The 25,658-nt window shown below is 44.5% G+C and overlaps 25 non-coding genes across 25 annotated transcripts; all 25 read right to left on the bottom strand.

Moving 5' to 3' along the window:
• Window positions 1-2,951: 2,951 nt before the first annotated feature.
• trnaf-gaa (transfer RNA phenylalanine (anticodon GAA)) lies at window positions 2,952-3,024 on the bottom strand. The gene has a single exon. It is a non-coding gene; the product is annotated as a tRNA-Phe (tRNA).
• A 601-nt stretch (window positions 3,025-3,625) lies between these two features.
• On the bottom strand, window positions 3,626-3,698 carry trnaf-gaa (transfer RNA phenylalanine (anticodon GAA)). Its single transcript has one exon. It is a non-coding gene; the product is annotated as a tRNA-Phe (tRNA).
• An 82-nt stretch (window positions 3,699-3,780) lies between these two features.
• Window positions 3,781-3,854, bottom strand: trnai-aau (transfer RNA isoleucine (anticodon AAU)). Its single transcript has one exon. It is a non-coding gene; the product is annotated as a tRNA-Ile (tRNA).
• An 879-nt stretch (window positions 3,855-4,733) lies between these two features.
• trnaf-gaa (transfer RNA phenylalanine (anticodon GAA)) lies at window positions 4,734-4,806 on the bottom strand. Its single transcript has one exon. It is a non-coding gene; the product is annotated as a tRNA-Phe (tRNA).
• Window positions 4,807-5,407: 601 nt separating this feature from the next.
• On the bottom strand, window positions 5,408-5,480 carry trnaf-gaa (transfer RNA phenylalanine (anticodon GAA)). The gene has a single exon. It is a non-coding gene; the product is annotated as a tRNA-Phe (tRNA).
• A 601-nt stretch (window positions 5,481-6,081) lies between these two features.
• Window positions 6,082-6,154, bottom strand: trnaf-gaa (transfer RNA phenylalanine (anticodon GAA)). The gene has a single exon. It is a non-coding gene; the product is annotated as a tRNA-Phe (tRNA).
• A 601-nt stretch (window positions 6,155-6,755) lies between these two features.
• Window positions 6,756-6,828, bottom strand: trnaf-gaa (transfer RNA phenylalanine (anticodon GAA)). Its single transcript has one exon. It is a non-coding gene; the product is annotated as a tRNA-Phe (tRNA).
• Window positions 6,829-7,429: 601 nt separating this feature from the next.
• Window positions 7,430-7,502, bottom strand: trnaf-gaa (transfer RNA phenylalanine (anticodon GAA)). Its single transcript has one exon. It is a non-coding gene; the product is annotated as a tRNA-Phe (tRNA).
• Window positions 7,503-10,495: 2,993 nt separating this feature from the next.
• On the bottom strand, window positions 10,496-10,569 carry trnai-aau (transfer RNA isoleucine (anticodon AAU)). Its single transcript has one exon. It is a non-coding gene; the product is annotated as a tRNA-Ile (tRNA).
• A 1,552-nt stretch (window positions 10,570-12,121) lies between these two features.
• Window positions 12,122-12,194, bottom strand: trnaf-gaa (transfer RNA phenylalanine (anticodon GAA)). Its single transcript has one exon. It is a non-coding gene; the product is annotated as a tRNA-Phe (tRNA).
• Window positions 12,195-12,795: 601 nt separating this feature from the next.
• Window positions 12,796-12,868, bottom strand: trnaf-gaa (transfer RNA phenylalanine (anticodon GAA)). Its single transcript has one exon. It is a non-coding gene; the product is annotated as a tRNA-Phe (tRNA).
• An 80-nt stretch (window positions 12,869-12,948) lies between these two features.
• On the bottom strand, window positions 12,949-13,022 carry trnai-aau (transfer RNA isoleucine (anticodon AAU)). The gene has a single exon. It is a non-coding gene; the product is annotated as a tRNA-Ile (tRNA).
• Window positions 13,023-14,575: 1,553 nt separating this feature from the next.
• Window positions 14,576-14,648, bottom strand: trnaf-gaa (transfer RNA phenylalanine (anticodon GAA)). Its single transcript has one exon. It is a non-coding gene; the product is annotated as a tRNA-Phe (tRNA).
• A 1,034-nt stretch (window positions 14,649-15,682) lies between these two features.
• On the bottom strand, window positions 15,683-15,755 carry trnaf-gaa (transfer RNA phenylalanine (anticodon GAA)). Its single transcript has one exon. It is a non-coding gene; the product is annotated as a tRNA-Phe (tRNA).
• A 601-nt stretch (window positions 15,756-16,356) lies between these two features.
• On the bottom strand, window positions 16,357-16,429 carry trnaf-gaa (transfer RNA phenylalanine (anticodon GAA)). The gene has a single exon. It is a non-coding gene; the product is annotated as a tRNA-Phe (tRNA).
• Window positions 16,430-16,511: 82 nt separating this feature from the next.
• On the bottom strand, window positions 16,512-16,585 carry trnai-aau (transfer RNA isoleucine (anticodon AAU)). Its single transcript has one exon. It is a non-coding gene; the product is annotated as a tRNA-Ile (tRNA).
• An 879-nt stretch (window positions 16,586-17,464) lies between these two features.
• On the bottom strand, window positions 17,465-17,537 carry trnaf-gaa (transfer RNA phenylalanine (anticodon GAA)). The gene has a single exon. It is a non-coding gene; the product is annotated as a tRNA-Phe (tRNA).
• A 601-nt stretch (window positions 17,538-18,138) lies between these two features.
• Window positions 18,139-18,211, bottom strand: trnaf-gaa (transfer RNA phenylalanine (anticodon GAA)). The gene has a single exon. It is a non-coding gene; the product is annotated as a tRNA-Phe (tRNA).
• Window positions 18,212-18,812: 601 nt separating this feature from the next.
• On the bottom strand, window positions 18,813-18,885 carry trnaf-gaa (transfer RNA phenylalanine (anticodon GAA)). The gene has a single exon. It is a non-coding gene; the product is annotated as a tRNA-Phe (tRNA).
• Window positions 18,886-19,486: 601 nt separating this feature from the next.
• Window positions 19,487-19,559, bottom strand: trnaf-gaa (transfer RNA phenylalanine (anticodon GAA)). The gene has a single exon. It is a non-coding gene; the product is annotated as a tRNA-Phe (tRNA).
• A 601-nt stretch (window positions 19,560-20,160) lies between these two features.
• trnaf-gaa (transfer RNA phenylalanine (anticodon GAA)) lies at window positions 20,161-20,233 on the bottom strand. Its single transcript has one exon. It is a non-coding gene; the product is annotated as a tRNA-Phe (tRNA).
• Window positions 20,234-20,315: 82 nt separating this feature from the next.
• Window positions 20,316-20,389, bottom strand: trnai-aau (transfer RNA isoleucine (anticodon AAU)). Its single transcript has one exon. It is a non-coding gene; the product is annotated as a tRNA-Ile (tRNA).
• Window positions 20,390-23,204: 2,815 nt separating this feature from the next.
• trnai-aau (transfer RNA isoleucine (anticodon AAU)) lies at window positions 23,205-23,278 on the bottom strand. The gene has a single exon. It is a non-coding gene; the product is annotated as a tRNA-Ile (tRNA).
• Window positions 23,279-23,878: 600 nt separating this feature from the next.
• Window positions 23,879-23,952, bottom strand: trnai-aau (transfer RNA isoleucine (anticodon AAU)). The gene has a single exon. It is a non-coding gene; the product is annotated as a tRNA-Ile (tRNA).
• A 1,034-nt stretch (window positions 23,953-24,986) lies between these two features.
• Window positions 24,987-25,060, bottom strand: trnai-aau (transfer RNA isoleucine (anticodon AAU)). The gene has a single exon. It is a non-coding gene; the product is annotated as a tRNA-Ile (tRNA).
• Between the last annotated feature and the right edge of the window lie 598 nt (window positions 25,061-25,658).

Below are 25,658 nucleotides of genomic sequence, written 5' to 3'. Positions count from 1 at the left end.
CGTATCACACACTCTAACCAACTGAGCTAACCAGCCGCTGGCTACAGAGCACAATTGTTGAGATGCACCGAGCCTCTGCAAGTGCTGGAGCGCAAACTAACAAGTCCACCAACAGCATAGACTGACAAGACTGGACACTCTTAGTTGCTCCTTGTGGCAATTCCAAACAGCTGGGGAATTTGATCAATTGGTATTGTGTTTGCTTAGCATGCTATAGGTATTGGATTCGATGCCCGCATTCCCCAAAAACAATTTTTTTTGTGGATCCAAGAAATCTCCAGTTCACACTTCATGCAGCCTTGTCTTACGACAACCTACTGTCATGTAACAATGACAAGCAACTTTCCTGTAACACTGATGTCAAAATGTCAGATGAAAAAGCAAGACATTACTTACTTTCAGAGGAGCAGCGTAGAACACGCCATTGAGGCCCACAAACAAAGCTGTGGATAGTTTCCTTTAAGCCAGAGCATAAAGAAAGAACAAATACAAAAGCCAAAACCCGGGATCGAACCAGGGACCTTTAGATCTTCAGTCTAACGCTCTCCCAACTGAGCTATTTCGGAAATTAACTAAATTAAATTCTGTGGCACCCTTGACAATTCACATGCATGTGACTCACAATTTTGACAGTCAAAAAGTACATCATAGCCAGTACGGGGATCGAACCCATGACCTTGGCGTTATTAGCACCACGCTCTAACCAACTGAGCTAAACGGGAACTATCAATTGGGCGCAATTGTTGAGATGCACCGAGCCTCTGCAAGTGCTGGCGAGTAAACTAACAAGTCAACCAACAGCATAGCCTGACAAGACTGGACCCTCTTGGTTGCTTCTTGTGGAATTTCCAAACGGCTGGGGAATTAGCTCAAATACTTTGCATTCGTGAGGTAGTGGGATCGATGCCCGCATGCTCCAAAATCACATTGTTTTATGGATCCAAGAAAGCTCCAGTTCACACTTCATGCAGCCTTGTCCTACGACAACCTACTGTCATGTAACAATGACAAGCAACTTTCCTGTAACACTGATGTCAAAATGTCAGATGAAAAAGCAAGACATTACTTACTTTCAGAAGAGCAGCGTAGCACACGCCATTGAGGCCCACAAACAAAGCTGTGGATAGTTTCCTTGAAGCCAGAGCAGAAAGAAAGAACAAATACAAATGCCAAAACCCGGGATCGAACCAGGGACCTTTAGATCTTCAGTCTAACGCTCTCCCAACGGAGCTATTTCGGCAATTAACTAAATTAAATTCTGTGGCACCCTTGACAATTCACATGCATGTGACTCACAATTTTGACAGTCAAAAAGTACATCATAGCCAGTACGGGGATCGAACCCATGACCTTGGCGTTATTAGCACCACGCTCTAACCAACTGAGCTAAACGGGAACTATCAATTGGGCGCAATTGTTGAGATGCACCGAGCCTCTGCAAGTGCTGGCGAGTAAACTAACAAGTCAACCAACAGCATAGCCTGACAAGACTGGACCCTCTTGGTTGCTTCTTGTGGAATTTCCAAACGGCTGGGGAATTAGCTCAAATACTTTGCATTCGTGAGGTAGTTGGATCGATGCCCGCATGCTCCAAAATCACATTGTTTTATGGATCCAAGAAAGCTCCAGTTCACACTTCATGCAGCCTTGTCCTACGACAACCTACTGTCATGTAACAATGACAAGCAACTTTCCTGTAACACTGATGTCAAAATGTCAGATGAAAAAGCAAGACATTACTTACTTTCAGAAGAGCAGCGTAGCACACGCCATTGAGGCCCACAAACAAAGCTGTGGATAGTTTCCTTGAAGCCAGAGCAGAAAGAAAGAACAAATACAAATGGCGAAACCCAGGATCGAACCAGGCACCTTTAGATCTTCAGTCTAACGCTCTCCCAACTGAGCTATTTCGGCAATTAACTAAATTAAATTCTGTGGCACCCTTGACAATTCACATGCATGTGACTCACAATTTTGACAGTCAAAAAGTACATCATAGCCAGTACGGGGATCGAACACATGACCTTGGCGTTATTAGCACCACGCTCTAACCAACTGAGCTAACCCGGCCACTAGCTATTGGACGCAAATTGTTGAGATGCACCGAGCCTCTGCAAGTGCTGGAGCGTAAACTAACAAGTCAACCAACAGCATAGCCTGACAAGACTGGACAAGACTTGGTTGCTTCTTGCGGAATTTCCAAACGGCTGGGGAATTAGCTCAAATACTTTGCATGCGTGAGGTAGTGGGATCAATGCCCGCATGCTCCAAAATCACATTGTTTTATGGATCCAAGAAAACTCCAGTTCACACTTCATGCAGCCTTGTCTTACGACAACCTACTGTCATGTAAACAATGACAAGAAACTGTCATTTAACAATGACAAGCAACTCTCATGTAATACTGATGTCACAATGTCAGATGAGAAAGAAGACATTACTTACTTTCAGAGAGCAGCGTATCACACACTCTAACCAACTGAGCTAACCAGCCGCTGGCTACAGAGCACAATTGTTGAGATGCACCGAGCCTCTGCAAGTGCTGGAGCGCAAACTAACAAGTCCACCAACAGCATATACTGACAAGACTGGACACTCTTAGTTGCTCCTTGTGGCAATTCCAAACTGCTGGGGAATTTGATCAATTGGTATTGTGTTTGCTTAGCATGCTATAGGTATTGGATTCGATGCCCGCATTCCCCAAAAACAATTTTTTTTGTGGATCCAAGAAAGCTCCAGTTCACACTTCATGCAGCCTTGTCTTACGACAACCTACTGTCATGTAACAATGACAAGCAACTTTCCTGCAACACTGATGTCAAAATGTCAGATGAAAAAGCAAGACATTACTTACTTTCAGAGGAGCAGCGTAGCACACGCCATTGAGGCCCACAAACAAAGCTGTGGATAGTTTCCTTGAAGCCAGAGCAGAAAGAAAGAACAAATACAAATGCCGAAACCCGGGATCGAACCAGGGACCTTTAGATCTTCAGTCTAACGCTCTCCCAACTGAGCTATTTCGGCAATTAACTAAATTAAATTCTGTGGCACCCTTGACAATTCACATGCATGTGACTCACAATTTTGACAGTCAAAAAGTACATCATAGCCAGTAGGGGGATCGAACCCATGACCTTGGCGTTATTAGCACCACGCTCTAACCAACTGAGCTAAACGGGAACTATCAATTGGGCGCAATTGTTGAGATGCACCGAGCCTCTGCAAGTGCTGGCGAGTAAACTAACACGTCAACCAACAGCATAGCCTGACAAGACTGGACCCTCTTGGTTGCTTCTTGTGGAATTTCCAAACGGCTGGGGAATTAGCTCAAATACTTTGCATTCGTGAGGTAGTGGGATCGATGCCCGCATGCTCCAAAATCACATTGTTTTATGGATCCAAGAAAGCTCCAGTTCACACTTCATGCAGCCTTGTCCTATGACAACCTACTGTCATGTAACAATGACAAGCAACTTTCCTGTAACACTGATGTCAAAATGTCAGATGAAAAAGCAAGACATTACTTACTTTCAGAGGAGCAGCGTAGCACACGCCATTGAGGCCCACAAACAAAGCTGTGGATAGTTTCCTTGAAGCCAGAGCAGAAAGAAAGAACAAATACAAATGCCGAAACCCGGGATCGAACCAGGGACCTTTAGATCTTCAGTCTAACGCTCTCCCAACTGAGCTATTTCGGCAATTCACTAAATTCAATTCTGTGGCAACCTTGACAATTCACATGCATGTGACTCACAATTCTGACAGTCAAAAAGTACATCATAGCCAGTACGGGGATCGAACTCATGACCTTGGCGTTATTAGCACCACGCTCTAACCAACTGAGCTAACCGGCCACTAGCTATTGGACACAATTGTTGAGATGCACCGAGCCTCTGCAAGTGCTGGAGCGTAAACTAACAAGTCAACCAACAGCATAGCCTGACAAGACTGGACAAGACTTGGTTGCTTCTTGCGGAATTTCCAAACGGCTGGGGAATTAGCTCAAATACTTTGCATGCGTGAGGTAGTGGGATCAATGCCCGCATGCTCCAAAATCACATTGTTTTATGGATCCAAGAAAACTCCAGTTCACACTTCATGCAGCCTTGTCTTACGACAACCTACTGTCATGTAAACAATGACAAGAAACTGTCATTTAACAATGACAAGCAACTCTCATGTAATACTGATGTCACAATGTCAGATGAGAAAGAAGACATTACTTACTTTCAGAGAGCAGCGTATCACACACTCTAACCAACTGAGCTAACCAGCCGCTGGCTACAGAGCACAATTGTTGAGATGCACCGAGCCTCTGCAAGTGCTGGAGCGCAAACTAACAAGTCCACCAACAGCATAGACTGACAAGACTGGACACTCTTAGTTGCTCCTTGTGGCAATTCCAAACAGCTGGGGAATTTGATCAATTGGTATTGTGTTTGCTTAGCATGCTATAGGTATTGGATTCGATGCCCGCATTCCCCAAAAACAATTTTTTTTGTGGATCCAAGAAAGCTCCAGTTCACACTTCATGCAGCCTTGTCTTACGACAACCTACTGTCATGTAACAATGACAAGCAACTTTCCTGTAACACTGATGTCAAAATGTCAGATGAAAAAGCAAGACATTACTTACTTTCAGAGGAGCAGCGTAGAACACGCCATTGAGGCCCACAAACAAAGCTGTGGATAGTTTCCTTTAAGCCAGAGCATAAAGAAAGAACAAATACAAAAGCCAAAACCCGGGATCGAACCAGGGACCTTTAGATCTTCAGTCTAACGCTCTCCCAACTGAGCTATTTCGGCATTTAACTAAATTAAATTCTGTGGCACCCTTGACAATTCACATGCATGTGACTCACAATTTTGACAGTCAAAAAGTACATCATAGCCAGTACGGGGATCGAACCCATGACCTTGGCGTTATTAGCACCACGCTCTAACCAACTGAGCTAAACGGGAACTATCAATTGGGCGCAATTGTTGAGATGCACCGAGCCTCTGCTAGTGCTGGCGAGTAAACTAACAAGTCAACCAACAGCATAGCCTGACAAGACTGGACCCTCTTGGTTGCTTCTTGTGGAATTTCCAAACGGCTGGGGAATTAGCTCAAATACTTTGCATTCGTGAGGTAGTGGGATCGATGCCCGCATGCTCCAAAATCACATTGTTTTATGGATCCAAGAAAGCTCCAGTTCACACTTCATGCAGCCTTGTCCTACGACAACCTACTGTCATGTAACAATGACAAGCAACTTTCCTGTAACACTGATGTCAAAATGTCAGATGAAAAAGCAAGACATTACTTACTTTCAGAAGAGCAGCGTAGCACACGCCATTGAGGCCCACAAACAAAGCTGTGGATAGTTTCCTTGAAGCCAGAGCAGAAAGAAAGAACAAATACAAATGCCGAAACCCGGGATCGAACCAGGGACCTTTAGATCTTCAGTCTAACGCTCTCCCAACTGAGCTATTTCGGCAATTAACTAAATTAAATTCTGTGGCACCCTTGACAATTCACATGCATGTGACTCACAATTTTGACAGTCAAAAAGTACATCATAGCCAGTACGGGGATCGAACCCATGACCTTGGCGTTATTAGCACCACGCTCTAACCAACTGAGCTAAACGGGAACTATCAATTGGGCGCAATTGTTGAGATGCACCGAGCCTCTGCAAGTGCTGGCGAGTAAACTAACAAGTCAACCAACAGCATAGCCTGACAAGACTGGACCCTCTTGGTTGCTTCTTGTGGAATTTCCAAACGGCTGGGGAATTAGCTCAAATACTTTGCATTCGTGAGGTAGTGGGATCGATGCCCGCATGCTCCAAAATCACATTGTTTTATGGATCCAAGAAAGCTCCAGTTCACACTTCATGCAGCCTTGTCCTACGACAACCTACTGTCATGTAACAATGACAAGCAACTTTCCTGTAACACTGATGTCAAAATGTCAGATGAAAAAGCAAGACATTACTTACTTTCAGAAGAGCAGCGTAGCACACGCCATTGAGGCCCACAAACAAAGCTGTGGATAGTTTCCTTGAAGCCAGAGCAGAAAGAAAGAACAAATACAAATGCCGAAACCCGGGATCGAACCAGGGACCTTTAGATCTTCAGTCTAACGCTCTCCCAACTGAGCTATTTCGGCAATTAACTAAATTAAATTCTGTGGCAGCCTTGACAATTCACATGCATGTGACTCACAATTTTGACAGTCAAAAAGTACATCATAGCCAGTACGGGGATCGAACCCATGACCTTGGCGTTATTAGCACCACGCTCTAACCAACTGAGCTAAACGGGAACTATCAATTGGGCGCAATTGTTGAGATGCACCGAGCCTCTGCAAGTGCTGGCGAGTAAACTAACACGTCAACCAACAGCATAGCCTGACAAGACTGGACCCTCTTGGTTGCTTCTTGTGGAATTTCCAAACGGCTGGGGAATTAGCTCAAATACTTTGCATTCGTGAGGTAGTGGGATCGATGCCCGCATGCTCCAAAATCACATTGTTTTATGGATCCAAGAAAGCTCCAGTTCACACTTCATGCAGCCTTGTCCTATGACAACCTACTGTCATGTAACAATGACAAGCAACTTTCCTGTAACACTGATGTCAAAATGTCAGATGAAAAAGCAAGACATTACTTACTTTCAGAGGAGCAGCGTAGCACACGCCATTGAGGCCCACAAACAAAGCTGTGGATAGTTTCCTTGAAGCCAGAGCAGAAAGAAAGAACAAATACAAATGCCGAAACCCGGGATCGAACCAGGGACCTTTAGATCTTCAGTCTAACGCTCTCCCAACTGAGCTATTTCGGCAATTAACTAAATTAAATTCTGTGGCACCCTTGACAATTCACATGCATGTGACTCACAATTTTGACAGTCAAAAAGTACATCATAGCCAGTACGGGGATCGAACCCATGACCTTGGCGTTATTAGCACCACGCTCTAACCAACTGAGCTAAACGGGAACTATCAATTGGGCGCAATTGTTGAGATGCACCGAGCCTCTGCAAGTGCTGGCGAGTAAACTAACACGTCAACCAACAGCATAGCCTGACAAGACTGGACCCTCTTGGTTGCTTCTTGTGGAATTTCCAAACGGCTGGGGAATTAGCTCAAATACTTTGCATTCGTGAGGTAGTGGGATCGATGCCCGCATGCTCCAAAATCACATTGTTTTATGGATCCAAGAAAGCTCCAGTTCACACTTCATGCAGCCTTGTCCTATGACAACCTACTGTCATGTAACAATGACAAGCAACTTTCCTGTAACACTGATGTCAAAATGTCAGATGAAAAAGCAAGACATTACTTACTTTCAGAGGAGCAGCGTAGCACACGCCATTGAGGCCCACAAACAAAGCTGTGGATAGTTTCCTTGAAGCCAGAGCAGAAAGAAAGAACAAATACAAATGCCGAAACCCGGGATCGAACCAGGGACCTTTAGATCTTCAGTCTAACGCTCTCCCAACTGAGCTATTTCGGCAATTAACTAAATTAAATTCTGTGGCACCCTTGACAATTCACATGCATGTGACTCACAATTTTGACAGTCAAAAAGTACATCATAGCCAGTACGGGGATCGAACCCATGACCTTGGCGTTATTAGCACCACGCTCTAACCAACTGAGCTAAACGGGAACTATCAATTGGGCGCAATTGTTGAGATGCACCGAGCCTCTGCAAGTGCTGGCGAGTAAACTAACAAGTCAACCAACAGCATAGCCTGACAAGACTGGACCCTCTTGGTTGCTTCTTGCAGAATTTTCAAACGGCTGGGTAATTAGCTCAAATACTTTCATTCGTGAGGTAGTGGGATCGATGCCCGCATGCTCCAAAATCATATTGTTTTATGGATCCAAGAAAACTCCAGTTCACACTTCATGCAGCCTTGTCTTACGACAACCTACTGTCATGTAAACAATGACAAGAAACTGTCATGTAAACAATGACAAGAAACTGTCATGTAACAATGACAAGCAACTCTCATGTAATAATGATGTCACAATGTCAGATGAAAAAGAAGACATTACTTACTTTCAGAGAGCAGCGTATCACACACTCTAACCAACTAGAGCTAACCGGCCGCTGGCTACAGAGCACAATTGTTGAGATGCACCGAGCCTCTGCAAGTGCTGGAGCGCAAACTAACAAGTCCACCAACAGCATAGCCTGACAATACTGGACTCTCTTGGTTGCTCCTTGTGGCAATTCCAGAGAGCTGGGGAATTTGATCAATTGGTATTGTGTTTGCTTAGCATGCTATAGGTAGTGGGATCGATGCCCGCATTCCCCAAAAACAATTTTTTTGTGGATCCAAGAAAGCTCCAGTTCACACTTCATGCAGCCTTGTCCTACGACAACCTACTGTCATGTAACAATGACAAGCAACTTTCCTGTAACACTGATGTCAAAATGTCAGATGAAAAAGCAAGACATTACTTACTTTCAGAGGAGCAGCGTAGCACACACCATTGAGGCCCACAAACAAAGCTGTGGATAGTTTCCTTGAAGGAAGAGCATGAAGAAAGAACAAATACAAATGCCAAAACCCAGGCTCGAACCAGGGACCTTTAAATCTTCAGTCTAACGCTCTCCCAACTGAGCTATTTCGGCAATTCACTAAATTCAATTCTGTGGCAACCTTGACAATTCACATGCATGTGACTCACAATTTTGACAGTCAAAAAGTACATCATAGCCAGTAAGGGGATCGAACCCATGACCTTAGCGTTATTAGCACCACGTTCTAACCAACTGAGCTAACCGCCACTAGCTATTAGACGCAATTGTTGAGATGCAACGAGCCTCTGCAAGTGCTGGAGCGTAAACTAACAAGTCAACCAACAGCATAGCCTGACAAGACTGGACCCTCTTGGTTGCTTCTTGCGGAATTTCCAAACGGCTGGGGAATTAGCTCAAATACTTTGCATGCGTGAGGTAGTGGGATCGATGCCCGCATGCTCCAAAATCACATTGTTTTATGGATCCAAGAAAACTCCAGTTCACACTTCATGCAGCCTTGTCTTACGACAACCTACTGTCATGTAAACAATGACAAGAAACTGTCATTTAACAATGACAAGCAATTCTCATGTAATAATGATGTCACAATGTCAGATGAAAAAGAAGACATTGCTTACTTTCAGAGAGCAGCGTATCACTCACTCTAACCAACTGAGCTAACCGGCCGCTGGCTACAGAGCACAATTGTTGAGATGCACCGAGCCTCTGCAAGTGCTGGAGCGCAAACTAACAAGTCCACCAACAGCATAGCCTGACAAGACTGGACTCTCTTGGTTGCTCCTTGTGGCAATTCCAGAGAGCTGGGGAATTTGATTAATTGGTATAGTGTTTGCTTAGCATGCTATAGGTATTGGGATCGATGCCCGCATTCCCCAAAAACACATTTTTTTGTGGATCCAAGAAAGCTCCAGTTCACACTTCATGCAGCCTTGTCTTACGACAACCTACTGTCATGTAACAATGACAAGCAACTTTCCTGTAACACTGATGTCAAAGTGTCAGATGAAAAAGCAAGACATTACTTACTTTCAGAGGAGCAGCGTAGCACACGCCATTGAGGCCCACAAACAAAGCTGTGGATAGTTTCCTTGAAGCCAGAGCATAAAGAAAGAACAAATACAAATGCCGAAACCCGGGATCAAACCAGGGACCTTTAGATCTTCAGTCTAACGCTCTCCCAACTGAGGTATTTCGGCAATTTACTAAATAAAATTCTGTGGCACCCTTGACAATTCACATGCATGTGACTCACAATTTTGACAGTCAAAAAGTACATCATAGCCAGTACGAGGATTGAACCCATGACCTTGGCATTATTAGCACCACGCTCTAACCAACTGAGCTAACCGGGAACTATCAATTGGGCGCAATTGTAGAGATGCACCGAGCCTCTGCAAGTGCTGGCGAGTAAACTAACAAGTCAACCAACAGCATAGCCTGAGAAGACTGGACCCTCTTGGTTGCTTCTTGTGGAATTTCCAAACGGCTGGGGAATTAGCTCAAATACTTTGCATTCGTGAGGTAGTTGGATCGATGCCGGCATGCTCCAAAATCACATTGTTTTATGGATCCAAGAAAGCTCCAGTTCACACTTCATGCAGCCTTGTCCTACGACAACCTACTGTCATGTAACAATGACAAGCAACTTTCCTGTAACACTGATGTCAAAATGTCAGATGAAAAAGCAAGACATTACTTACTTTCAGAAGAGCAGCGTAGCACACGCCATTGAGGCCCACAAACAAAGCTGTGGATAGTTTCCTTGAAGCCAGAGCAGAAAGAAAGAACAAATACAAATGCCGAAACCCAGGATCGAACCAGGGACCTTTAGATCTTCAGTCTAACGGTCTCCCAACTGAGCTATTTCAGCAATTCACTAAATTCAATTCTGTGGCAACCTTGACAATTCACATGCATGTGACTCACAATTTTGACAGTCAAAAAGTACATCATAGCCAGTACGGGGATCGAACTCATGACCTTGGCGTTATTAGCACCACGCTCTAACCAACTGAGCTAACCGGCCACTAGCTATTGGACGCAATTGTTGAGATGCACCGAGCCTCTGCAAGTGCTGGAGCGTAAACTAACAAGTCAACCAACAGCATAGCCTGACAAGACTGGACCCTCTTGGTTGCTTCTTGCGGAATTTCCAAACGGCTGGGGAATTAGCTCAAATACTTTGCATGCGTGAGGTAGTGGGATCGATGCCCGCATGCTCCAAAATCACATTGTTTTATGGATCCAAGAAAACTCCAGTTCACACTTCATGCAGCCTTGTCTTACGACAACCTACTGTCATGTAAACAATGACAAGAAACTGTCATTTAACAATGACAAGCAACTCTCATGTAATACTGATGTCACAATGTCAGATGAGAAAGAAGACATTACTTACTTTCAGAGAGCAGCGTATCACACACTCTAACCAACTGAGCTAACCAGCCGCTGGCTACAGAGCACAATTGTTGAGATGCACCGAGCCTCTGCAAGTGCTGGAGCGCAAACTAACAAGTCCACCAACAGCATATACTGACAAGACTGGACACTCTTAGTTGCTCCTTGTGGCAATTCCAAACAGCTGGGGAATTTGATCAATTGGTATTGTGTTTGCTTAGCATGCTATAGGTATTGGGATCGATGCCCGCATTCCCCCCCAAAATTTTTTTTTGTGGATCCAAGAAAGCTCCAGTTCACACTTCATGCAGCCTTGTCTTACGACAACCTACTGTCATGTAACAATGACAAGCAACTTTCCTGTAACACTGATGTCAAAATGTCAAATGAAAAAGCAAGACATTACTTACTTTCAGAGGAGCAGCGTAGCACACGCCATTGAGGCCCACAAACAAAGCTGTGGATAGTTTCCTTGAAGCCAGAGCATAAAGAAAGAACAAATACAAACGCCAAAACCCGGGATCGAACCAGGGAACTTTAAATCTTCAGTCTAACGCTCTCCCAACTGAGCTATTTCGGCAATTTACTAAATTAAATTCTGTGGCACCCTTGACAATTCACATGCATGTGACTCACAATTATGACAGTCAAAAAGTAGATCATAGCCAGTACGGGGATCGAACCCATGACCTTGGCGTTATTAGCACTATGCTCTAAACAACTGAGCTAACCGGGAACTATCAATTGGGCGCAATTGTTGAGATGCACCGAGCCTCTGCAAGTGCTGGCGAGTAAACTAACAAGTCAACCAACAGCATAGCCTGACAAGACTGGACCCTCTTGGTTGCTTCTTGTGGAATTTCCAAACGGCTGGGGAATTAGCTCAAATACTTTGCATTCGTGAGGTAGTTGGATCGATGCCCGCATGCTCCAAAATCACATTGTTTTATGGATCCAAGAAAGCTCCAGTTCACACTTCATGCAGCCTTGTCCTACGACAACCTACTGTCATGTAACAATGACAAGCAACTTTCCTGTAACACTGATGTCAAAATGTCAGATGAAAAAGCAAGACATTACTTACTTTCAGAAGAGCAGCGTAGCACACGCCATTGAGGCCCACAAACAAAGCTGTGGATAGTTTCCTTGAAGCCAGAGCAGAAAGAAAGAACAAATACAAATGCCGAAACCCGGGATCAAACCAGGGACCTTTAGATCTTCAGTCTAACGCTCTCCCAACTGAGCTATTTCGGCAATTAACTAAATTAAATTCTGTGGCACCCTTGACAATTCACATGCATGTGACTCACAATTTTGACAGTCAAAAAGTACATCATAGCCAGTACGGGGATCGAACACATGACCTTGGCGTTATTAGCACCACGCTCTAACCAACTGAGCTAAACGGGAACTATCAATTGGGCGCAATTGTTGAGATGCACCGAGCCTCTGCAAGTGCTGGCGAGTAAACTAACACGTCAACCAACAGCATAGCCTGACAAGACTGGACCCTCTTGGTTGCTTCTTGTGGAATTTCCAAACGGCTGGGGAATTAGCTCAAATACTTTGCATTCGTGAGGTAGTGGGATCGATGCCCGCATGCTCCAAAATCACATTGTTTTATGGATCCAAGAAAGCTCCAGTTCACACTTCATGCAGCCTTGTCCTATGACAACCTATTGTCATGTAACAATGACAAGCAACTTTCCTGTAACACTGATGTCAAAATGTCAGATGAAAAAGCAAGACATTACTTACTTTCAGAGGAGCAGCGTAGCACACGCCATTGAGGCCCACAAACAAAGCTGTGGATAGTTTCCTTGAAGCCAGAGCAGAAAGAAAGAACAAATACAAATGCCGAAACCCGGGATCGAACCAGGGACCTTTAGATCTTCAGTCTAACGCTGTCCCAACTGAGCTATTTCGGCAATTCACTAAATTCAATTCTGTGGCAACCTTGACAATTCACATGCATGTGACTCACAATTCTGACAGTCAAAAAGTACATCAGCTAGTACGGGGATCGAACTCATGACCTTGGCGTTATTAGCACCACGCTCTAACCAACTGAGCTAACCGGCCACTAGCTATTGGACGCAATTGTTGAGATGCACCGAGCCTCTGCAAGTGCTGGAGCGTAAACTAACAAGTCAACCAACAGCATAGCCTGACAAGACTGGACAAGACTTGGTTGCTTCTTGCGGAATTTCCAAACGGCTGGGGAATTAGCTCAAATACTTTGCATGCGTGAGGTAGTGGGATCAATGCCCGCATGCTCCAAAATCACATTGTTTTATGGATCCAAGAAAACTCCAGTTCACACTTCATGCAGCCTTGTCTTACGACAACCTACTGTGATGTAAACAATGACAAGAAACTGTCATTTAACAATGACAAGCAACTCTCATGTAATACTGATGTCACAATGTCAGATGAGAAAGAAGACATTACTTACTTTCAGAGAGCAGCGTATCACACACTCTAACCAACTGAGCTAACCAGCCGCTGGCTACAGAGCACAATTGTTGAGATGCACCGAGCCTCTGCAAGTGCTGGAGCGCAAACTAACAAGTCCACCAACAGCATATACTGACAAGACTGGACACTCTTAGTTGCTCCTTGTGGCAATTCCAAACTGCTGGGGAATTTGATCAATTGGTATTGTGTTTGCTTAGCATGCTATAGGTATTGGGATCGATGCCCGCATTCCCCAAAAACAATTTTTTTTGTGGATCCAAGAAAGCTCCAGTTCACACTTCATGCAGCCTTGTCTTACGACAACCTACTGTCATGTAACAATGACAAGCAACTTTCCTGTAACACTGATGTCAAAATGTCAAATGAAAAAGCAAGACATTACTTACTTTCAGAGGAGCAGCGTAGCACACGCCATTGAGGCCCACAAACAAAGCTGTGGATAGTTTCCTTGAAGCCAGAGCATAAAGAAAGAACAAATACAAACGCCAAAACCCGGGATCGAACCAGGGAACTTTAAATCTTCAGTCTAACGCTCTCCCAACTGAGCTATTTCGGCAATTTACTAAATTAAATTCTGTGGCACCCTTGACAATTCACATGCATGTGACTCACAATTTTGACAGTCAAAAAGTACATCATAGCCAGTACGGGGATCGAACCCATGACCTTGGCGTTATTAGCACCACGCTCTAACCAACTGAGCTAAACGGGAACTATCAATTGGGTGCAATTGTTGAGATGCACCGAGCCTCTGCAAGTGCTGGCGAGTAAACTAACACGTCAACCAACAGCATAGCCTGACAAGACTGGACCCTCTTGGTTGCTTCTTGTGGAATTTCCAAACGGCTGGGGAATTAGCTCAAATACTTTGCATTCGTGAGGTAGTGGGATCGATGCCCGCATGCTCCAAAATCACATTGTTTTATGGATCCAAGAAAGCTCCAGTTCACACTTCATGCAGCCTTGTCCTATGACAACCTACTGTCATGTAACAATGACAAGCAACTTTCCTGTAACACTGATGTCAAAATGTCAGATGAAAAAGCAAGACATTACTTACTTTCAGAGGAGCAGCGTAGCACACGCCATTGAGGCCTACAAACAAAGCTGTGGATAGTTTCCTTGAAGCCAGAGCAGAAAGAAAGAACAAATAAAAATGCCGAAACCCGGGATCGAACCAGGGACCTTTAGATCTTCAGTCTAACGCTCTCCCAACTGAGCTATTTCGGAAATTAACTAAATTAAATTCTGTGGCACCCTTGACAATTCACATGCATGTGACTCACAATTTTGACAGTCAAAAAGTACATCATAGCCAGTACGGGGATCGAACCCATGACCTTGGCGTTATTAGCACCACGCTCTAACCAACTGAGCTAAACGGGAACTATCAATTGGGCGCAATTGTTGAGATGCACCGAGCCTCTGCAAGTGCTGGCGAGTAAACTAACAAGTCAACCAACAGCATAGCCTGACAAGACTGGACCCTCTTGGTTGCTTCTTGTGGAATTTCCAAACGGCTGGGGAATTAGCTCAAATACTTTGCATTCGTGAGGTAGTGGGATCGATGCCCGCATGCTCCAAAATCACATTGTTTTATGGATCCAAGAAAGCTCCAGTTCACACTTCATGCAGCCTTGTCTTACGACAACCTACTGTCATGTAAACAATGACAAGAAACTGTCATTTAACAATGACAAGCAACTCTCATGTAATACTGATGTCACAATGTCAGATGAGAAAGAAGACATTACTTACTTTCAGAGAGCAGCGTATCACACACTCTAACCAACTGAGCTAACCAGCCGCTGGCTACAGAGCACAATTGTTGAGATGCACCGAGCCTCTGCAAGTGCTGGAGCGCAAACTAACAAGTCCACCAACAGCATATACTGACAAGACTGGACACTCTTAGTTGCTCCTTGTGGCAATTCCAAACTGCTGGGGAATTTGATCAATTGGTATTGTGTTTGCTTAGCATGCTATAGGTATTGGATTCGATGCCCGCATTCCCCAAAAACAATTTTTTTTGTGGATCCAAGAAAGCTCCAGTTCACACTTCATGCAGCCTTGTCTTACGACAACCTACTGTCATGTAACAATGACAAGCAACTTTCCTGTAACACTGATGTCAAAATGTCAGATGAAAAAGCAAGACATTACTTACTTTCAGAGGAGCAGCGTAGCACACGCCATTGAGGCCCACAAACAAAGCTGTGGATAGTTTCCTTGAAGCCAGAGCAGAAAGAAAGAACAAATACAAATGCCGAAACCCGGGATCGAACCAGGGACCTTTAGATCTTCAGTCTAACGCTCTCCCAACTGAGCTATTTCGGCAATTAACTAAATTAAATTCTGTGGCACCCTTGACAATTCACATGCATGTGACTCACAATTTTGACAGTCAAAAAGTACATCATAGCCAGTAGGGGGATCGAACCCATGACCTTGGCGTTATTAGCACCACGCTCTAACCAACTGAGCTAAACGGGAACTATCAATTGGGCGCAATTGTTGAGATGCACCGAGCCTCTGCAAGTGCTGGCGAGTAAACTAACACGTCAACCAACAGCATAGCCTGACAAGACTGGACCCTCTTGGTTGCTTCTTGTGGAATTTCCAAACGGCTGGGGAATTAGCTCAAATACTTTGCATTCGTGAGGTAGTGGGATCGATGCCCGCATGCTCCAAAATCACATTGTTTTATGGATCCAAGAAAGCTCCAGTTCACACTTCATGCAGCCTTGTCCTATGACAACCTACTGTCATGTAACAATGACAAGCAACTTTCCTGTAACACTGATGTCAAAATGTCAGATGAAAAAGCAAGACATTACTTACTTTCAGAGGAGCAGCGTAGCACACGCCATTGAGGCCCACAAACAAAGCTGTGGATAGTTTCCTTGAAGCCAGAGCAGAAAGAAAGAACAAATACAAATGCCGAAACCCGGGATCGAACCAGGGACCTTTAGATCTTCAGTCTAACGCTCTCCCAACTGAGCTATTTCGGCAATTCACTAAATTCAATTCTGTGGCAACCTTGACAATTCACATGCATGTGACTCACAATTCTGACAGTCAAAAAGTACATCATAGCCAGTACGGGGATCGAACTCATGACCTTGGCGTTATTAGCACCACGCTCTAACCAACTGAGCTAACCGGCCACTAGCTATTGGACACAATTGTTGAGATGCACCGAGCCTCTGCAAGTGCTGGAGCGTAAACTAACAAGTCAACCAACAGCATAGCCTGACAAGACTGGACAAGACTTGGTTGCTTCTTGCGGAATTTCCAAACGGCTGGGGAATTAGCTCAAATACTTTGCATGCGTGAGGTAGTGGGATCAATGCCCGCATGCTCCAAAATCACATTGTTTTATGGATCCAAGAAAACTCCAGTTCACACTTCATGCAGCCTTGTCTTACGACAACCTACTGTCATGTAAACAATGACAAGAAACTGTCATTTAACAATGACAAGCAACTCTCATGTAATACTGATGTCACAATGTCAGATGAGAAAGAAGACATTACTTACTTTCAGAGAGCAGCGTATCACACACTCTAACCAACTGAGCTAACCAGCCGCTGGCTACAGAGCACAATTGTTGAGATGCACCGAGCCTCTGCAAGTGCTGGAGCGCAAACTAACAAGTCCACCAACAGCATAGACTGACAAGACTGGACACTCTTAGTTGCTCCTTGTGGCAATTCCAAACAGCTGGGGAATTTGATCAATTGGTATTGTGTTTGCTTAGCATGCTATAGGTATTGGATTCGATGCCCGCATTCCCCAAAAACAATTTTTTTTGTGGATCCAAGAAAGCTCCAGTTCACACTTCATGCAGCCTTGTCTTACGACAACCTACTGTCATGTAACAATGACAAGCAACTTTCCTGTAACACTGATGTCAAAATGTCAGATGAAAAAGCAAGACATTACTTACTTTCAGAGGAGCAGCGTAGAACACGCCATTGAGGCCCACAAACAAAGCTGTGGATAGTTTCCTTTAAGCCAGAGCATAAAGAAAGAACAAATACAAAAGCCAAAACCCGGGATCGAACCAGGGACCTTTAGATCTTCAGTCTAACGCTCTCCCAACTGAGCTATTTCGGCATTTAACTAAATTAAATTCTGTGGCACCCTTGACAATTCACATGCATGTGACTCACAATTTTGACAGTCAAAAAGTACATCATAGCCAGTACGGGGATCGAACCCATGACCTTGGCGTTATTAGCACCACGCTCTAACCAACTGAGCTAAACGGGAACTATCAATTGGGCGCAATTGTTGAGATGCACCGAGCCTCTGCTAGTGCTGGCGAGTAAACTAACAAGTCAACCAACAGCATAGCCTGACAAGACTGGACCCTCTTGGTTGCTTCTTGTGGAATTTCCAAACGGCTGGGGAATTAGCTCAAATACTTTGCATTCGTGAGGTAGTGGGATCGATGCCCGCATGCTCCAAAATCACATTGTTTTATGGATCCAAGAAAGCTCCAGTTCACACTTCATGCAGCCTTGTCCTACGACAACCTACTGTCATGTAACAATGACAAGCAACTTTCCTGTAACACTGATGTCAAAATGTCAGATGAAAAAGCAAGACATTACTTACTTTCAGAAGAGCAGCGTAGCACACGCCATTGAGGCCCACAAACAAAGCTGTGGATAGTTTCCTTGAAGCCAGAGCAGAAAGAAAGAACAAATACAAATGCCGAAACCCGGGATCGAACCAGGGACCTTTAGATCTTCAGTCTAACGCTCTCCCAACTGAGCTATTTCGGCAATTAACTAAATTAAATTCTGTGGCACCCTTGACAATTCACATGCATGTGACTCACAATTTTGACAGTCAAAAAGTACATCATAGCCAGTACGGGGATCGAACCCATGACCTTGGCGTTATTAGCACCACGCTCTAACCAACTGAGCTAAACGGGAACTATCAATTGGGCGCAATTGTTGAGATGCACCGAGCCTCTGCAAGTGCTGGCGAGTAAACTAACAAGTCAACCAACAGCATAGCCTGACAAGACTGGACCCTCTTGGTTGCTTCTTGTGGAATTTCCAAACGGCTAGGGAATTAGCTCAAATACTTTGCATTCGTGAGGTAGTGGGATCGATGCCCGCATGCTCCAAAATCACATTGTTTTATGGATCCAAGAAAGCTCCAGTTCACACTTCATGCAGCCTTGTCCTACGACAACCTACTGTCATGTAACAATGACAAGCAACTTTCCTGTAACACTGATGTCAAAATGTCAGATGAAAAAGCAAGACATTACTTACTTTCAGAAGAGCAGCGTAGCACACGCCATTGAGGCCCACAAACAAAGCTGTGGATAGTTTCCTTGAAGCCAGAGCAGAAAGAAAGAACAAATACAAATGCCGAAACCCGGGATCGAACCAGGGACCTTTAGATCTTCAGTCTAACGCTCTCCCAACTGAGCTATTTCGGCAATTAACTAATTTAAATTCTGTGGCACCCTTGACAATTCACATGCATGTGACTCACAATTTTGACAGTCAAAAAGTACATCATAGCCAGTACGGGGATCGAACCCATGACCTTGGCGTTATTAGCACCACGCTCTAACCAACTGAGCTAAACGGGAACTATCAATTGGGCGCAATTGTTGAGATGCACCGAGCCTCTGCAAGTGCTGGCGAGTAAACTAACACGTCAACCAACAGCATAGCCTGACAAGACTGGACCCTCTTGGTTGCTTCTTGTGGAATTTCCAAACGGCTGGGGAATTAGCTCAAATACTTTGCATTCGTGAGGTAGTGGGATCGATGCCCGCATGCTCCAAAATCACATTGTTTTATGGATCCAAGAAAGCTCCAGTTCACACTTCATGCAGCCTTGTCCTATGACAACCTACTGTCATGTAACAATGACAAGCAACTTTCCTGTAACACTGATGTCAAAATGTCAGATGAAAAAGCAAGACATTACTTACTTTCAGAGGAGCAGCGTAGCACACGCCATTGAGGCCCACAAACAAAGCTGTGGATAGTTTCCTTGAAGCCAGAGCAGAAAGAAAGAACAAATACAAATGCCGAAACCCGGGATCGAACCAGGGACCTTTAGATCTTCAGTCTAACGCTCTCCCAACTGAGCTATTTCGGCAATTAACTAAATTAAATTCTGTGGCACCCTTGACAATTCACATGCATGTGACTCACAATTTTGACAGTCAAAAAGTACATCATAGCCAGTACGGGGATCGAACCCATGACCTTGGCGTTATTAGCACCACGCTCTAACCAACTGAGCTAAACGGGAACTATCAATTGGGCGCAATTGTTGAGATGCACCGAGCCTCTGCAAGTGCTGGCGAGTAAACTAACACGTCAACCAACAGCATAGCCTGACAAGACTGGACCCTCTTGGTTGCTTCTTGTGGAATTTCCAAACGGCTGGGGAATTAGCTCAAATACTTTGCATTCGTGAGGTAGTGGGATCGATGCCCGCATGCTCCAAAATCACATTGTTTTATGGATCCAAGAAAGCTCCAGTTCACACTTCATGCAGCCTTGTCCTATGACAACCTACTGTCATGTAACAATGACAAGCAACTTTCCTGTAACACTGATGTCAAAATGTCAGATGAAAAAGCAAGACATTACTTACTTTCAGAGGAGCAGCGTAGCACACGCCATTGAGGCCCACAAACAAAGCTGTGGATAGTTTCCTTGAAGCCAGAGCAGAAAGAAAGAACAAATACAAATGCCGAAACCCGGGATCGAACCAGGGACCTTTAGATCTTCAGTCTAACGCTCTCCCAACTGAGCTATTTCGGCAATTCACTAAATTCAATTCTGTGGCAACCTTGACAATTCACATGCATGTGACTCACAATTCTGACAGTGAAAAAGTACATCATAGCCAGTACGGGGATCGAACTCATGACCTTGGCGTTATTAGCACCACGCTCTAACCAACTGAGCTAACCGGCCACTAGCTATTGGACGCAATTGTTGAGATGCACCGAGCCTCTGCAAGTGCTGGAGCGTAAACTAACAAGTAAACCAACAGCATAGCCTGACAAGACTGGACAAGACTTGGTTGCTTCTTGCGGAATTTCCAAACGGCTGGGGAATTAGCTCAAATACTTTGCATGCGTGAGGTAGTGGGATCAATGCCCGCATGCTCCAAAATCACATTGTTTTATGGATCCAAGAAAACTCCAGTTCACACTTCATGCAGCCTTGTCTTACGACAACCTACTGTCATGTAAACAATGACAAGAAACTGTCATTTAACAATGACAAGCAACTCTCATGTAATACTGATGTCACAATATCAGATGAGAAAGAAGACATTACTTACTTTCAGAGAGCAGCGTATCACACACTCTAACCAACTGAGCTAACCAGCCGCTGGCTACAGAGCACAATTGTTGAGATGCACCGAGCCTCTGCAAGTGCTGCAGCGCAAACTAACAAGTCCACCAACAGCATATACTGACAAGACTGGACACTCTTAGCTGCTCCTTGTGGCAATTCCAAACAGCTGGGGAATTTGATCAATTGGTATTGTGTTTGCTTAGCATGCTATAGGTATTGGGATCGATGCCCGCATTCCCCAAAAACATTTTTTTTTGTGGATCCAAGAAAGCTCCAGTTCACACTTCATGCAGCCTTGTCTTACGACAACCCACTGTCATGTAACAATGACAAGCAACTTTCCTGTAACACTGATGTCAAAATGTCAGATGAAAAAGCAAGACATTACTTACTTTCAGAGGAGCAGCGTAGCACACGCCATTGAGGCCCACAAACAAAGCTGTGGATAGTTTCCTTGAAGCCAGAGCAGAAAGAAAGAACAAATACAAATGCGAAACCCGGGATCGAACCAGGGACCTTTAGATCTTCAGTCTAATGCTCTCCCAACTGAGCTATTTCGGCAATTAACTAAATTAAATTCTGTGGCACCCTTGACAATTCACATGCATGTGACTCACAATTTTGACAGTCAAAAAGTACATCATAGCCAGTACGGGGATCGAACCCATGAACTTGGCGTTATTAGCTCCACTCTCTAACCAACTGAGCTAACCGGGAACTATCAATTGGGCGCAATTGTTGAGATGCACCGAGCCTCTGCAAGTGCTGGCGAGGAAACTAACAAGTCAACCAACAGCATAGCCTGACAAGACTGGACCCTCTTGGTTGCTTCTTGTGGAATTTCCAAACGGCTGGGGAATTAGCTCAAATACTTTGCATTCGTGAGGTAGTTGGATCGATGCCCGCATGCTCCAAAATCACATTGTTTTATGGATCCAAGAAAGCTCCAGTTCACACTTCATGCAGCCTTGTCCTACGACAACCTACTGTCATGTAACAATGACAAGCAACTTTCCTGTAACACTGATGTCAAAATGTCAGATGAAAAAGCAAGACATTACTTACTTTCAGAAGAGCATCGTAGCACACGCCATTGAGGCCCACAAACAAAGCTGTGGATAGTTTCCTTGAAGCCAGAGCAGAAAGAAAGAACAAATACAAATGGCGAAACCCAGGATCGAACCAGGGACCTTTAGATCTTCAGTCTAACGCTCTCCCAACTGAGCTATTTCGGCAATTCACTAACTTCAATTCTGTGGCAACCTTGAAAATTCACATGCATGTGACTCACAATTTTGACAGTCAAAAAGTACATCATAGCCAGTACGGGGATCGAACTCATGACCTTGGCGTTATTAGCACCACGCTCTAACCAACTGAGCTAACCGTCCACTAGCTATTGGACGCAATTGTTGAGATGCACCGAGCCTCTGCAAGTGCTGGAGCGTAAACTAACAAGTCAACCAACAGCATAGCCTGACAAGACTGGACAAGACTTGGTTGCTTCTTGCGGAATTTCCAAACGGCTGGGGAATTAGCTCAAATACTTTGCATGCGTGAGGTAGTGGAATCGATGCCCGCATGCTCCAAAATCACATTGTTTTATGGATCCAAGAAAACTCCAGTTCACACTTCATGCAGCCTTGTCTTACGACAACCTACTGTCATGTAAACAATGACAAGAAACTGTCATTTAACAATGACAAGCAACTCTCATGTAATACTGATGTCACAATGTCAGATGAGAAAGAAGACATTACTTACTTTCAGAGAGCAGCGTATCACACACTCTAACCAACTGAGCTAACCAGCCGCTGGCTACAGAGCACAATTGTTGAGATGCACCGAGCCTCTGCAAGTGCTGGAGCGCAAACTAACAAGTCCACCAACAGCATATACTGACAAGACTGGACACTCTTAGTTGCTCCTTGTGGCAATTCCAAACAGCTGGGGAATTTGATCAATTGGTATTGTGTTTGCTTAGCATGCTATAGGTATTGGGATCGATGCCCGCATTCCCCAAAAACATTTTTTTTTGTGGATCCAAGAAAGCTCCAGTTCACACTTCATGCAGCCTTGTCTTACGACAACCTACTGTCATGTAACAATGACAAGCAACTTTCCTGTAACACTGATGTCAAAATGTCAGATGAAAAAGCAAGACATTACTTACTTTCAGAGGAGCAGCGTAGCACACGCCATTGAGGCCCACAAACAAAGCTGTGGATAGTTTCCTTGAAGCCAGAGCATAAAGAAAGAACAAATACAAACGCTGAAACCCGGGATCGAACCAGGGACCTTTAGATCTTCAGTCTAACGCTCTCCCAACTGAGCTATTTCGGCAATTTACTAAATTAAATTCTGTGGCACCCTTGACAATTCATATGCATGTGACTCACAATTTTGACAGTCAAAAAGTACATCATAGCCAGTACGGGGATCGAACCCATGACCTTGGCGTTATTAGCACCATGCTCTAACCAACTGAGCTAACCGGGAACTATCAATTGGGCGCAATTGTTGAGATGCACCGAGCCTCTGCAAGTGCTGGCGAGTAAACTAACAAGTCAACCAACAGCATATCCTGACAAGACTGGACCCTCTTGGTTGCTTCTTGTGGAATTTCCAAACGGCTGGGGAATTAGCTCAAATACTTTGCATTCGTGAGGTAGTGGGATCGATACCCGCATGCTCCAAAATCACATTGTTTTATGGATCCAAGAAAGCTCCAGTTCACACTTCATGCAGCCTTGTCCTACGACAACCTACTGTCATGTAACAATGACAAGCAACTTTCCTGTAACACTGATGTCAAAATGTCAGATGAAAAAGCAAGACATTACTTACTTTCAGAAGAGCAGCGTAGCACACGCCATTGAGGCCCACAAACAAAGCTGTGGATAGTTTCCTTGAAGCCAGAGCAGAAAGAAAGAACAAATACAAATGCCGAAACCCGGGATTGAACCAGGGACCTTTAGATCTTCAGTCTAACGCTCTCCCAACTGAGCTATTTCGGAAATTCACTAAATTCAATTCTGTGGCAACCTTGACAATTCACATGCATGTGACTCACAATTTTGACAGTCAAAAAGTACATCATAGCCAGTACGGGGATCGAACTCATGACCTTGGCGTTATTAGCACCACGCTCTAACCAACTGAGCTAACCGGCCGCTAGCTATTGGATGCAATTGTTGAGATGCACCGAGCCTCTGCAAGTGCTGGAGCGTAAACTAACAAGTCAACCAACAGCATAGCCTGACAAGACTGGACAAGACTTGGTTGCTTCTTGTGGAATTTCCAAACGGCTGGGGAATTAGCTCAAATACTTTGCATGCGTGAGGTAGTGGGATCGATGCCCGCATGCTCCAAAATCACATTGTTTTATGGATCCAAGAAAACTCCAGTTCACACTTCATGCAGCCTTGTCTTACGACAACCTACTGTCATGTAAACAATGACAAGAAACTGTCATTTAACAATGACAAGCAACTCTCATGTAATACTGATGTCACAATGTCAGATGAGAAAGAAGACATTACTTACTTTCAGAGAGCAGCGTATCACACACTCTAACCAACTGAGCTAACCAGCCGCTGGCTACAGAGCACAATTGTTGAGATGCACCGAGCCTCTGCAAGTGCTGGAGCGCAAACTAACAAGTCCACCAACAGCATATACTGACAAGACTGGACACTCTTAGTTGCTCCTTGTGGCAATTCCAAACAGCTGGGGAATTTGATCAATTGGTATTGTGTTTGCTTAGCATGCTATAGGTATTGGGATCGATGCCCGCATTCCCCAAAAACAATTTTTTTTGTGGATCCAAGAAAGCTCCAGTTCACACTTCATGCAGCCTTGTCCTACGACAACCTACTGTCATGTAACAATGACAAGCAACTTTCCTGTAACACTGATGTCAAAATGTCAGATGAAAAAGCAAGACATTACTTACTTTCAGAGGAGCAGCGTAGCACACGCCATTGAGGCCCACCAACAAAGCTGTGGATAGTTTCCTTGAAGCCAGAGCAGAAAGAAAGAACAAATACAAATGCCGAAACCCGGGATTGAACCAGGGACCTTTAGATCTTCAGTCTAACGCTCTCCCAACTGAGCTATTTCGGAAATTAACTAAATTCAATTCTGTGGCAACCTTGACAATTCACATGCATGTGACTCACAATTTTGACAGTCAAAAAGTACATCATAGCCAGTACGGGGATCGAACTCATGACCTTGGCGTTATTAGCACCACGCTCTAACCAACTGAGCTAACCGGCCGCTAGCTATTGGATGATATTGTTGAGATGCACCGAGCCTCTGCAAGTGCTGGAGCGTAAACTAACAAGTCAACCAACAGCATAGCCTGACAAGACTGGACAAGACTTGGTTGCTTCTTGCGGAATTTCCAAACGGCTGGGGAATTAGCTCAAATACTTTGCATGCGTGAGGTAGTGGGATCGATGCCCGCATGCTCCAAAATCACATTGTTTTATGGATCCAAGAAAACTCCAGTTCACACTTCATGCAGCCTTGTCTTACGACAACCTACTGTCATGTAAACAATGACAAGAAACTGTCATTTAACAATGACAAGCAACTCTCATGTAATACTGATGTCACAATGTCAGATGAGAAAGAAGACATTACTTACTTTCAGAGAGCAGCGTATCACACACTCTAACCAACTGAGCTAACCAGCCGCTGGCTACAGAGCACAATTGTTGAGATGCACTGAGCCTCTGCAAGTGCTGGAGCGCAAACTAACAAGTCCACCAACAGCATATACTGACAAGACTGGACACTCTTAGTTGCTCCTTGTGGCAATTCCAAACAGCTGGGGAATTTGATCAATTGGTATTGTGTTTGCTTAGCATGC

Source organism: Oncorhynchus kisutch, unplaced genomic scaffold (assembly GCF_002021735.2).
Source record: "Oncorhynchus kisutch isolate 150728-3 unplaced genomic scaffold, Okis_V2 scaffold1155, whole genome shotgun sequence".
NCBI lineage: Eukaryota > Metazoa > Chordata > Actinopteri > Salmoniformes > Salmonidae > Oncorhynchus > Oncorhynchus kisutch.
This window is presented reverse-complemented; position numbering and strand designations above follow the sequence as displayed.